Here is a 10,852-nt window from a genome sequence, read left to right as displayed (position 1 = left end):
TTGCAGTGGCTTCTATTGTTGTGGAGCATGGGCTCCAGGGTGCGTGGGCTTCAGTAGTTTCGGCACCCAGGCTTTGTTGCCTCACTGCGTATGGAATCTTCCCAGACCAGGGATTGAACCCATGTCCCCTGCACTGGCAGCTGAATTCTTAACCACTGGACCATGAAGGAACTCCAGGCTGTGGGGCTGGCAGCTTTGGCTTCCTCGGGAAGGCCTTGTTTCGTTAGCGCTCTGGATTTTGCCTTCATGTCTCTTTAAAACTGCCTGTCCTATTCTGCCAAACTGCCAGATTGCCCCTGGCTTTGCTCCTCTCTGTTTTGTTTTGTTAGTTCATTATTCATGTATTTTATTAACCTGTATGCAATTACTTGTCTTCTGGTTTGTTGAAACAATAGGTCAGACAACATTTGCCATAATAGTGTCTGTCAAAGTGACTGGTCATAAAAGCTTCAGCACATTATTCATCTGAAGGACACTCCCAGTGAAGGCAATTGATTCTGCCATTCTCCTCCACCTTATAGTATTTCAGGACAGCCAGCTCAACCTTTTTTCTCTTATGCCTGTTCTTTTTGGGAGTGCCATGAGACTTCTTCCTTCTCTTAGCTCCACCACGACGTCTCAGCACAAGATGAAGAGTGGACTCCTTTTGAATGTTGTAGTTGATCAAAGACATCCATCTTCCAGTTGCTTGCCAGCAACGATCAGTCTTTGCTGGTCAGGAGGAACACCTTCCTTATCCTGGATCTTGGCCTTTACATTTTCTATTGTATCCAAGGGCTTGACCTTGAGAGATGCTCTTCCCTGTCAGGGTTTTCACAAAAATCTGCATCATGGTGGCAGTTCCACCGCAGATGGTGTATCCTAAAGTGGCTTTCTTCCTCTCCATGTGAGCTTCAGGACAACCCAGCTAGTGTCTCCTTGCTGCATTTGTCTTCACAGAGGCCACTGGTAAGGTTTCTCCAGGGGGTAACTGTCTTGTACTGTTTGGAATTTTTTATGTTTTTTTTTTTTTTTTTTTTTTTAAATTAGAGTATAGTTGCTTTAGGGCTTCCCAGGTAGCTCAGATGGTAAAGAATCCGCCTGCAATGCAGGAGACCCTGGTTGGATTCCTGGGTTGAGAAGTCCCCCTGGAGCAGGGATAGGCTACCGCCTCCAGTATTCTTGGCTGGAGAATCCCCATGGACAGAGGAGCCTGGAGGGCTACAGTCCACGGGGTCACAAAGAGTCAGACATGACCGAGAGACTAAGCACAATACAACACATAGTTGCCTCACAATCTTGTGTTAGTTTCTGCTTACAGCAAAGCAAATCAGCTGTAGGTTCACATTATCCCCTCTGTGGGGATTTCCTTCCCATTCAGGCCACAACAATGCATTGAGTAGAGATCCCTGCCTCTCCAGTAGGTTCTCATTAGTTGTCTGTTTTATACACAGCATCATTCGTTCTCAATCTCCCATCTCATCCTATCCCCCTTTTCCTCCTTGGTGCCCAGACATTTGCTCTCTGCCTTGTACTGCTTCTAGACGTTGGCCTTGGGGAGCTCCAGCAATCCAGTCTGTCACCCTGGCTGTCTGGCTGTCACTGTTTCTCTCATACACACACCCTGCAGCACTGAAGGGCATATAGGCTACACCCCAGCTGTTGGGAGCTCTGCTGCAGACAACCCTGAACCCTAAGCTTAAGCAGAAACTATCTCAGTGAAAGGGCATCACCTCACCAATTTCCCTCTTTCTGGGGCTAGCCTATGACCAATGACTAGCTGATACAGAGGATAAATACCACCCTTGCCTGCATCTTTCCCTTCCCTTCCTCTGAAAAGGCCACCCTAGAATAACCCTTCTGTTGGCCACCCAGCTGCAACCCTCCCCTAAGCAGGATCGCCAGCTTGGAGCCCCTTCCTTTAGGCTGCTCCTCTAGCACCTCTGTTGGAAAGGTTCTTGAACCCAAGTCTTCCTACCTGACTTTCGTATGTCAAGGCTCCTGTTTTGTTTGGGTTTTCACTGGGAAGAAAAAAAAAGGGAGACTTCCAGAAGAGAAGAGAGAAAGAACAAGTAGAGAGGGGTGAGGATAATAGGCATGCACCTCGTGAAGCCCAATCCAGTTGACCAAAGGATTTTTCCCCACATTGTTTTTGTTCAGCTGCTAAGTCATGTCTGATTCTGCGATCCCATGAATTGCACCACACCAGGCTTCCCTGGTCTTTTCACACTATCTTAGAGAAGAGGAAAATATACTCTTGCTACCTTCAGACAGTGAAACTACAGGTGATCTTTGCTTTTTTTTCCCCTATATTTCCCAAATTTTTTAAAATTTATTTAAATTGCTGCACCTGGGTGTTCTCTAGTTGTAGCTCACAGGCTTCTCATTGCAATGGCTTCTCTTGTTGAGGAGCATGGACTCTAGGGTGCCTGAGCTTCAGTGGTGGCAGCATACGGGCTCAAGAGTTGTGGCACATGGACTTAGTCGCTCTGCAGCATGAGGAATCTTCCCAGACCAGGGATTGAACCTGTGTCCCTGGCATTGGCAAGCAGATTCTTAACCACTGGACCACCAGGGAAGTCCAGAATTTTCTTTCCTTTTTTTTTGCAACGAACAAATAATTATTTAAAAAAAAATAAACATACAATAAAGCTCTTTAGAAGAAGGAAGGGGCCTAGAGGGCTTCATTCCTCTCCTCCTCTGTTCTCTACCTTCCTCTCCCAAGAGGATGTAGTCCAGGGTGGCTATGGGCAGAGGAAGTTAGGCCGAAAATCTCTGAGGCAGCTCAAAGCCAGGATTTCTGGCCCAGCAGATTCTCTCATTCTTTGCTTCCAGCCCCAAATCCCATGCTTACTCACTTCATAGCACCTACTTTTAACCTGCCAAATGCCACTAAATCTGCAAATTAAACCTCAGATTACAGAATTCTTTTTGATGTAAAAAAAATGTGGGGATTTTTAAAATGTAATTATTCATACACTAAGATTTTAATTGTTCTGCTTTTCTTACTCGCTCACCTTTTTTTTTCAAGGCAGGGTGATTCCCGAATGCGGGCCTGCCCAGGCAGCTCCATGGGCCGAAGAAGGAATTCCTAGGAGGCTGTGAGGGGTCTGAGCAGCAGCTGGTGGCTCAGGCCACGCCCCTTCCCCCCCCCCCCCCCGCCCCGCCCCGAACCTCCCCACAGCCTCCCACCACAACAATGCAACACCAAAGGCCAGGTCTCAGTGTGATCCCTATGCGGGGAGCCTTGGACCCAGGCTCAGTGTCTATGGCACTGGGTTTCGGGAAGGTTTTGGAGTGGGAAACCTGGAGCCAGCCTGGTACCGTTCAGAGAGATGGGGAAGTGGTCTGGGCTGCCTGCCCACTTTCTTCCCGTCTGCTCCCTCCTCTTGAGCTGCAACCAGACTGGTTTCTAAAACTTGTGATTTTAACCACTCCCCACCAGCAGTTAAGTATCTGCCTTCCAACACAGGGGACTCAGGTTTGATCCCTGGTTGGGGAACGAGGATCCCACTTGCCGTGGGGCAACTGAGATCACGCATCACAGTGAGAGAGAAGCCCCTGCTTGTGGCAGCAAAGACCCAGTGCAGCCAAAACAAAAAAATAATAACATAAAATTTGTGTTAAAATACACATAACATAAAATTTGCCCTTTTAATCATTTTCAAGCGTCCAGTTCAATGACATTAAGTGCCTCCACAGTCTTGTGTAACTATCACTACCATCTGCCTCCGCAGAATTTTCATCATCCCAAACTGAAAGTTCTCTACCCATTAATTAATTCCCCATTCCACCCCCTCTCCCTGAGCCCGTGCAACCACCTGTCTCTTTCTGTCTCTATAAATTTGCTATTCTAAGTACCTCATCTAAGTGGAATCATATGGTGTTTGTCCTTTTGTGTCTGGCTCTTTCACTCAGAGTAATATCTTCAAGAATTTATTCATGTTGTAGCAAAAGTCAAAATTTCTTTTCTTTTTGAGCCTGGATAATGTATGGATATACCAGTTGTTTACTGTTCATCTCTTTTATGGGGTCTTTTTTTAAAAAATTATTATTATTATTGTCTTTTGGCCATGCTGCACAGCATGTGGTATCTTAGCTCCCTGACCAGGGGTCAAACCCATGCCCCTTACATTGGCAGCTCTGTGTCTTAACCACTGGACCACCAGGGAAGTCCCTACTTATTCATCTCTTGATGGACACTTGAGTTGTTTTCATGACTTGGCTACTGTGAATAATGTTACTATGAATATGGGTGTACAAATATTTATTCAAGTCTCTGCTTTCAGTTCTTTGATCTTGTTGTTGTTTAGTCTCTAAGTCGTGTCTAACTCTTTCGTGACCCCATTGACTGTAGCCCACCAGATTCCTCTATCTATGGGACTTCCCAGGCAAAAGCATTGGAATGGGTAGCCATTTCCTCCTCTAGGGGATTTTCCCCACCCAGGGATCAAACCCACATCTCCTATGTCTCCTACACTGCAGGCAGATTCTTTACCGCTGAGCCACCAGGAAAAACCTATTCTTTGAGTTACATACCCATAAGCAGAGCTCCTGGATCATATGCTCCAGACTGATCTTTTAAGCATACAAATTAAACCATTTTGTTTCAAGCTCTCTTGGGGACTCCTAGGGTCTGCATGATGGGGTCCCCCTGGGCTCAGAAGCTCATTCCCTCCCATTGTCCCCTTACAGACCTGGCCACGATACTTATCTTCTTGGGGATTCTCAACCACTCAAGCATGCCTCAAACCTAAGCCCTTACTCTAGCTGTGACTTCTCCCTGAAATGTTCTCCGGCTAGGATATCCACTCCTCACAGCTGGGGTGGCTCAGAGACCGTCTGCTGACCACCCCACCAAAACCAGCCCTGCTCCTCTGATCTCCACCACATCTTTACCCTCTCTGTTCACTTTCCTTTGCAGCCTTGTCATACTCTGGACTTACCTTGCTTATTTATTTATTCCTCTTTTGCCTGCCCCCTAAGTAAGTAAGTAAGTGAAGTCGCTCAGTTGTGTCCGACTCTTTGCGACCCTGTGGACTGTAGCCTACCAGGCTTCTCCGTCCATGGGATTCTCCAGGTAAGAATACTGGAGTGGATTACCCCCTGCCCTCCCCCAGATGAAAGTTCCAGAGGAGCAGGTACTTTATCTGTTACATCTGCATGTCTAAACCCATTCTTAAGCCCATACTTAGCTTATAACCAGCACTCCTTAAAAATGTATCAGATGGGGATTTCCCTGGTGGCTAAGTGGCTAAGACTCTTTGCTCCCTATGCAGGGGTCCTGGGTTCAATCCCTGGTCAGGGAACTAGATCCCACATTCCAAAACTAAGATCCCGCATGCTGCAACTAAGACCCAGTTCAGCCAAATAAAAAATATTTTTTTAATGTACTGGAAGAATGAATGAATGAATGAATGAGTGCAAGCCCATGACTTTCCAAGTGGGTGGACTTAGCCCACAGACGAAACATGTATCTCTTAGAGGAACGTAGAGTTTACTTGAACATAGGGGGATGCTATATTTATATGTATTTTAACAGGTATTTTGGGACTTCCCTGGTGGTGCAGTGGGTAAGCCTCTGAGCTCCTGAGACAGGAAGCCTGGGTTTGATCCCTTGTCAGGGAGATAGAGCCCACACGCCAAAGCTAAAGATCTCATATGCTGTGATGAAGAATGAAGATCCCACGTGCCTCAGCTAAGGCCTTTTGTTGTTCGGTCACTCAGTCCCATCCAACTCTTTGCCCGCCCCCCTCCCCCCCCCAGGGACTGTAGCACAGCAGGCTTCCGTGTCCTTCACCATCTCCCACAGCTTGCTCAAACTCATGCCCATTGAGTCGGTGATGCCATCCAACCATCTTGTCCTCTGTCACCCCCTTCTCCTCCTGCCTTCAATCTTCGCAGCATCAGGGTCTTTTTTAATGAATCAGTTCTTCACATCAGGTGGCCAAAGTACTGGAGCTTCAGCTTCAGCATCAGTCCTTCCAATGAATATGCAGGGTCGATTTCCTTTAGGACTGGTTTGATCTCCTTGCTGTCTAAGACCTGGTGCAGCCAAATAAATAAATAAATATACATATATATATATATATATATATATATATATATATATATATATAAAAGTGTCTAACTCTTTGTGACTCCGTGAACTGTAGGCCATCAGGCTCCTCTGTCCATGGGGTTCTCCAGGCAAGAATACTGGAGTGGGTTGTCGTGTCTTCCTCCAAGGGATCGTCCCAATCCAGGCATCAAACCTGCATTGCAGGTAGATTCTTTACCTACTGACTCACCTGGGAAGCCCCTTTAAAAGGTATATTAAGGTATGTATTAGGACCATAACTAAGGACAACACACTGAGTGGCTTAAACAAGAGAAACTGTGTTTCGCGCTCTGAACGCTGGGAGTCTGAGATAAGGTGCCCACGAGGTTGGCTCCGTCTGAGGACCATGGGGGCAGGGACTGTCTCACTGGCTTGAAGGTCGTGTTTACTCTGTGTCTCCACGTCATCTTCCTTCTGTCCGTGTCTGTGTCCTAGTCTCCTCTCCTTATACATACACCAGCCATGGTGGGCTAGAGCCCACCCTAATAACGTCATTTTAACTTAATTACCTCTTTAAACACCCTGTCTTCAGATACGGTCACACGCTCAGGTCCTGAGGTTTAGGGCTTCGACATATGGATATCCATCCAGTGTGGGGGGCGTGTGTGTGTGTGTGTGTGTGTGTGTGTGTGTATGGACAGCTACTGGAGAGTGGGGTCAACCTTCTTCTTCTGGAAGCCTCCTATGCCTTGCATGGTACTGAGCACATAGTAGGGGCTTTATAAATGCTGTACATTCACTTGGCCTCTGATACCAAACCAGACACTGAGAACAACTTTTTAATCTGAGGAATTCCATCCTCTCCCCATGAAGGATCAATGAGAGTAAAAGATGCAGCCCGATGGAGGGACATGGAGACTGGGAAGGAACACAGAGCGTAGGAACTGGGGGCAGGGAGAGAGGACCAAACCCACCATGTGCAGCGCCAAGAGGGGATGAGATACATCTGAGACAGCCAGCTGGACAATGGCAGAAACAGGAGCAGAAAGGAGGACTCCTGACTCCCAGGCCACTCCCACGTCCACTACAAGGACCACTTCTGTCCCTAGGATCGGCTTGGATGCCGGAACAATCTGGTCCAACTCCTTGAGTCAATTACACACGCATCGACACACCCAAACACAGTAAGTTTTCATTTATCTAGAAAAAGGGAAGGTGTATTCTGTCACATCGAGAGGAACCACTTAAATTGTAGAAAGAGGAACTTCCTTGGTGATCCAGTGGTTAAGAATTCACCTTTCAATGCAGGGGACACATGTTCAATCCTTGGTCAGGGAACTAAGATCCCACATGCCACAGGGCAGCTAAACCCAAGTGCCACAATCAAAGAAAGCCCACAGGCCATGATGAAGACCCAGCACAGCCAAAAATAAAATAAATTAAAAAACTTTAAAACATCATTGAAAGATTTTGTGTGTGTGTGTGTGTGTGTATGTGCGCGTGCGCGTGCGTGCGCGCGCTCAGTTGTGTCTGACTCTGCGATCCCACAGACTGTAGGCCCCCAGGCTCCTCTGTCCATGGAATATTTCGGGCAAGAATACTGGAGTGGGTTGCCATTTCCTACAGGGCATTTTCCCAACCCAGGCATCAAACCTGAATCTATTGCGTTTCCAGGATTGAACCCAGGTCTCCCATGTTGCAGGCACATTCTTTACCATCTGAGACACTAGGAAAACCCCAAAATACTGGAGTGGGTAGCCTATCCCTTGTCCAGGGGATCTTCCTGACCCAGGAATCAAACTGGGATGTCCTGCATTGCAGGCAGATTCTTTACCAGCTGAGCTACCAGGGAAGACCCTGGGAAGCCCTACCAATTTTCAAAGAATTATGTAGACTAGAACTGAAGATTCCTGACACTAAATGGCAATGGGAAGACCGACCCTTTCTTTTGTGTCTTCTCTCTCTCTCTCTCTCTTTTATTTTTGGTGAGATCTTAGTTCCTGGACCAAGGATTGCACCCACGTCATGTCAGTGAAAGTGCTGAGTCCTAACAACTGATCCATGAGCAAATAAATGACTGACCCTTTCAGTCATGATGCTGATGGCCTGGTCCTGGCAGGACCTTAGGTCACCGTCCTGAGCATCCTCCCCACAATCTGTCCTCTCTGAGGTCTGCAAAATTGGATCCACCCCATGGTGGGTCCCCTGGAAGTTGAGTTCTACCATAAATTTCCAATTTCAACATGCTACTTACTCCACTGCTCTTTTTCCTCAAGATGAAAGCACAACAAGACCCCCATCCTTTGCTTATTTACCATCTTTGCACCATTTTATTAAACATTTGCACTCTCCCATCCCCCACACCATTACCAAATGATGCTTTCTAGACATAAATCACACCATTTTAGTCCCTTTTTCCAATGATTTAATCACATAACCCCCCCCCCCCCCCACACACACACACACACACATCACCACCTCCAGGGGTAAACCACAAGATTCTTAGAAGAACATGGAAGTCTTTCCTGACACATTTCTTTACACAAACACCTTCTCTTTAGGATGCCTTTAGCCACAAAGTACATAAACTCAACTAAAGTGGACTTAAATATAGTCAGCCATGTTACCTCCTCTAACTAGAAATCCAGAGGTGGGAAGCTGAGCTGTTCACCCTGGAGGCTCACAGCACCTCTGAGGGCCAAGGACCCTGTCTCCTTTCTATTCTGCCACCCTCATGAGGGCAAAGTGGCTGCAGTGGCTCCAAGTGTCCCCACCTCCCATTCCAACGTCAAGAAGCAGAGCCAGTCCTGGATGAGCTTTCCCTTGCATCTCACAGGCCAAAGTCAGGTGACTAGCCCTTTGTGAAATTGGCATGGGGAATGGAGGACCATGATTGCTTTATATCAGCTTGCATTTCCCCAAGTCCCAGGGCTCATCTTAACTCTCATTTTTCCTTTGAAGTGTTTCCTATCCCACCTCTGGCAGGGCTGCTTGATGTCTTCTCATCATTCAACAGATATCCACTGAGCATCTAGGCAGTGCCAGGCATGGGGGATACAGTAGAAAACAAAAATAGATACTGTATTACCCTCATTTTGTCTCTATTTCCATTACAGTTGTCATTGTTCAGTCGCTAAGTTCTGTCTGATTCTTTGGGAACTCATAGACTGCAGCACGCCAGGCTTCCCTGTCCTTGCATTGTCTCCCGGAGTTTGCTCAAACTCACGTCTACTGAGTAGGTGATGCCATCCAATCATCTCATCCTCTGTCATCCCCTTCTCCTCCTGCCCTCAATCTTTCCTAGCATCAGGGTCTTTTACAGTACTAGACAATATATCTATTATAGTACTGGACATATTATATTTTGTGAAGTGAGTGATATTAGACACCTCTCTGAGCCTCAGATTCCTCATGTATAAAAGGGGAATGATAACCTCCAACTCACTGTTGTAAGATTAAGCAATAATGTACTGTATAGAACCCAGAATGTGCCTGATTTATAACTGATGCTCAAGAAATCAAAACTTTACAGGGTTTCTGGAAATATAGAGTAATTCTCTTGTGCGTGAATTTCCAGAACAGCCTATTTTTAAACACACAACATAAAATACATGGGATAAAAAAGGAAACCAATTATACTGAGAGACAGTTACCAGAATACTTTTAAGTACATGTAATATGCTGCACTCAATATGCCAGCAAATTTAGAAAATAGCTTTAGCCACAGGACTGGAAAAGATCATTCCAAAAGTTTTCATTCCAATCCCAAAGAAAGGTAATGCCAAAGAATGTTCAAACTACCACACAATTGCACTCATCTCACACACTAGCAAAGTAATGCTCAAAATTCTCCAAGCCAGGCTTTAACGGTACATGAACCGTGAACTTCCAGATATTCAAGCTGGATTTATGAAAGGCAGAGGAACCAGAGATCAAACTGCGAACATCCGCTGGATCATTCAAAAAGCAAGAGAGTTCCAGAAAACATCTATTTCTGCTTTGTTGACTATGCCAAAGCCTTTGATTGTGGGGATCACAACAAACTGTGGAAAATTGTTGAAGAGATGGAAATACCAGACCACCTGACCTGCCTCCTGAGAAATCTGTATGCAGGTCAAGAAGCAACAGTTAGAACTGGACATGGAACAACAGGCTGGTTCCAAATAGGAAAAGGAGTACATGAAGGCTGTATATTGTCACCCTGCTTATTTAATTTATATGCAGAGTGCATCATGAGAAACACTGGGCTGGATAAAGCACAAGCTGGGATCAAGATTGCTGGGAGAATTTCCCAAACTCCTTTCCTTGGGTCCAACCCATAACAGGAAGTATTGCTTTGCAAAGTGAGAGAGACTCAGAGTTATCAAGCTTTATTTAATTAGCTGTGTGACCTTAGCTAAGTCAATTCTCCTCTCTGAACCTGTTCATTCATCTATAAAAAGCAAGGGTTGGGGGACAAGATGTTTGTCAAACAGGTCTCCAGACCTGCATTCTTTTAAAATTTTATTTATTTTTTAATTAAAGTATTGTTGATTCACCAATATTATGTTAGTTTTATGTATACAGTATAGTGGGGGCTCCCCATGTGGCTCGGTGGTAAATAACATGCCTGCCCACATAGGAGACGTAGGAGACACCAGAGACACAGTTTTGATTCCTGGGTTGGGAAGATCCTCCAGAGGAGGAAATGGCACCCAATCCAGTATTCTTGCCTGGAAAATCCCAAACACAGAGGAGCCTGGCAGGCTACAGTCCATAGACGTGACTAAACAGGCATGCATACAGCATAGTAATTCAGTATTTTCACAGCCTTCAGTTCAGTCGCTCAGTCGT

The 10,852-nt window shown here is 46.0% G+C and overlaps 1 pseudogene; it reads right to left on the bottom strand.

Annotated features, from left to right (window-relative positions):
• Positions 1-364: 364 nt before the first annotated feature.
• On the bottom strand, positions 365-1,234 carry LOC106991017 (ubiquitin-ribosomal protein eS31 fusion protein-like; annotated as a pseudogene).
• Between the last annotated feature and the right edge of the window lie 9,618 nt (positions 1,235-10,852).

The sequence above is a fragment of the Ovis aries genome, chromosome 3 (assembly GCF_016772045.2).
Source record: "Ovis aries strain OAR_USU_Benz2616 breed Rambouillet chromosome 3, ARS-UI_Ramb_v3.0, whole genome shotgun sequence".
Taxonomy (NCBI): Eukaryota; Metazoa; Chordata; class Mammalia; order Artiodactyla; family Bovidae; genus Ovis; species Ovis aries.
The sequence above is the reverse complement of the archived record's forward strand: the minus strand, read 5'-3'. Positions and strand labels throughout refer to the sequence as shown.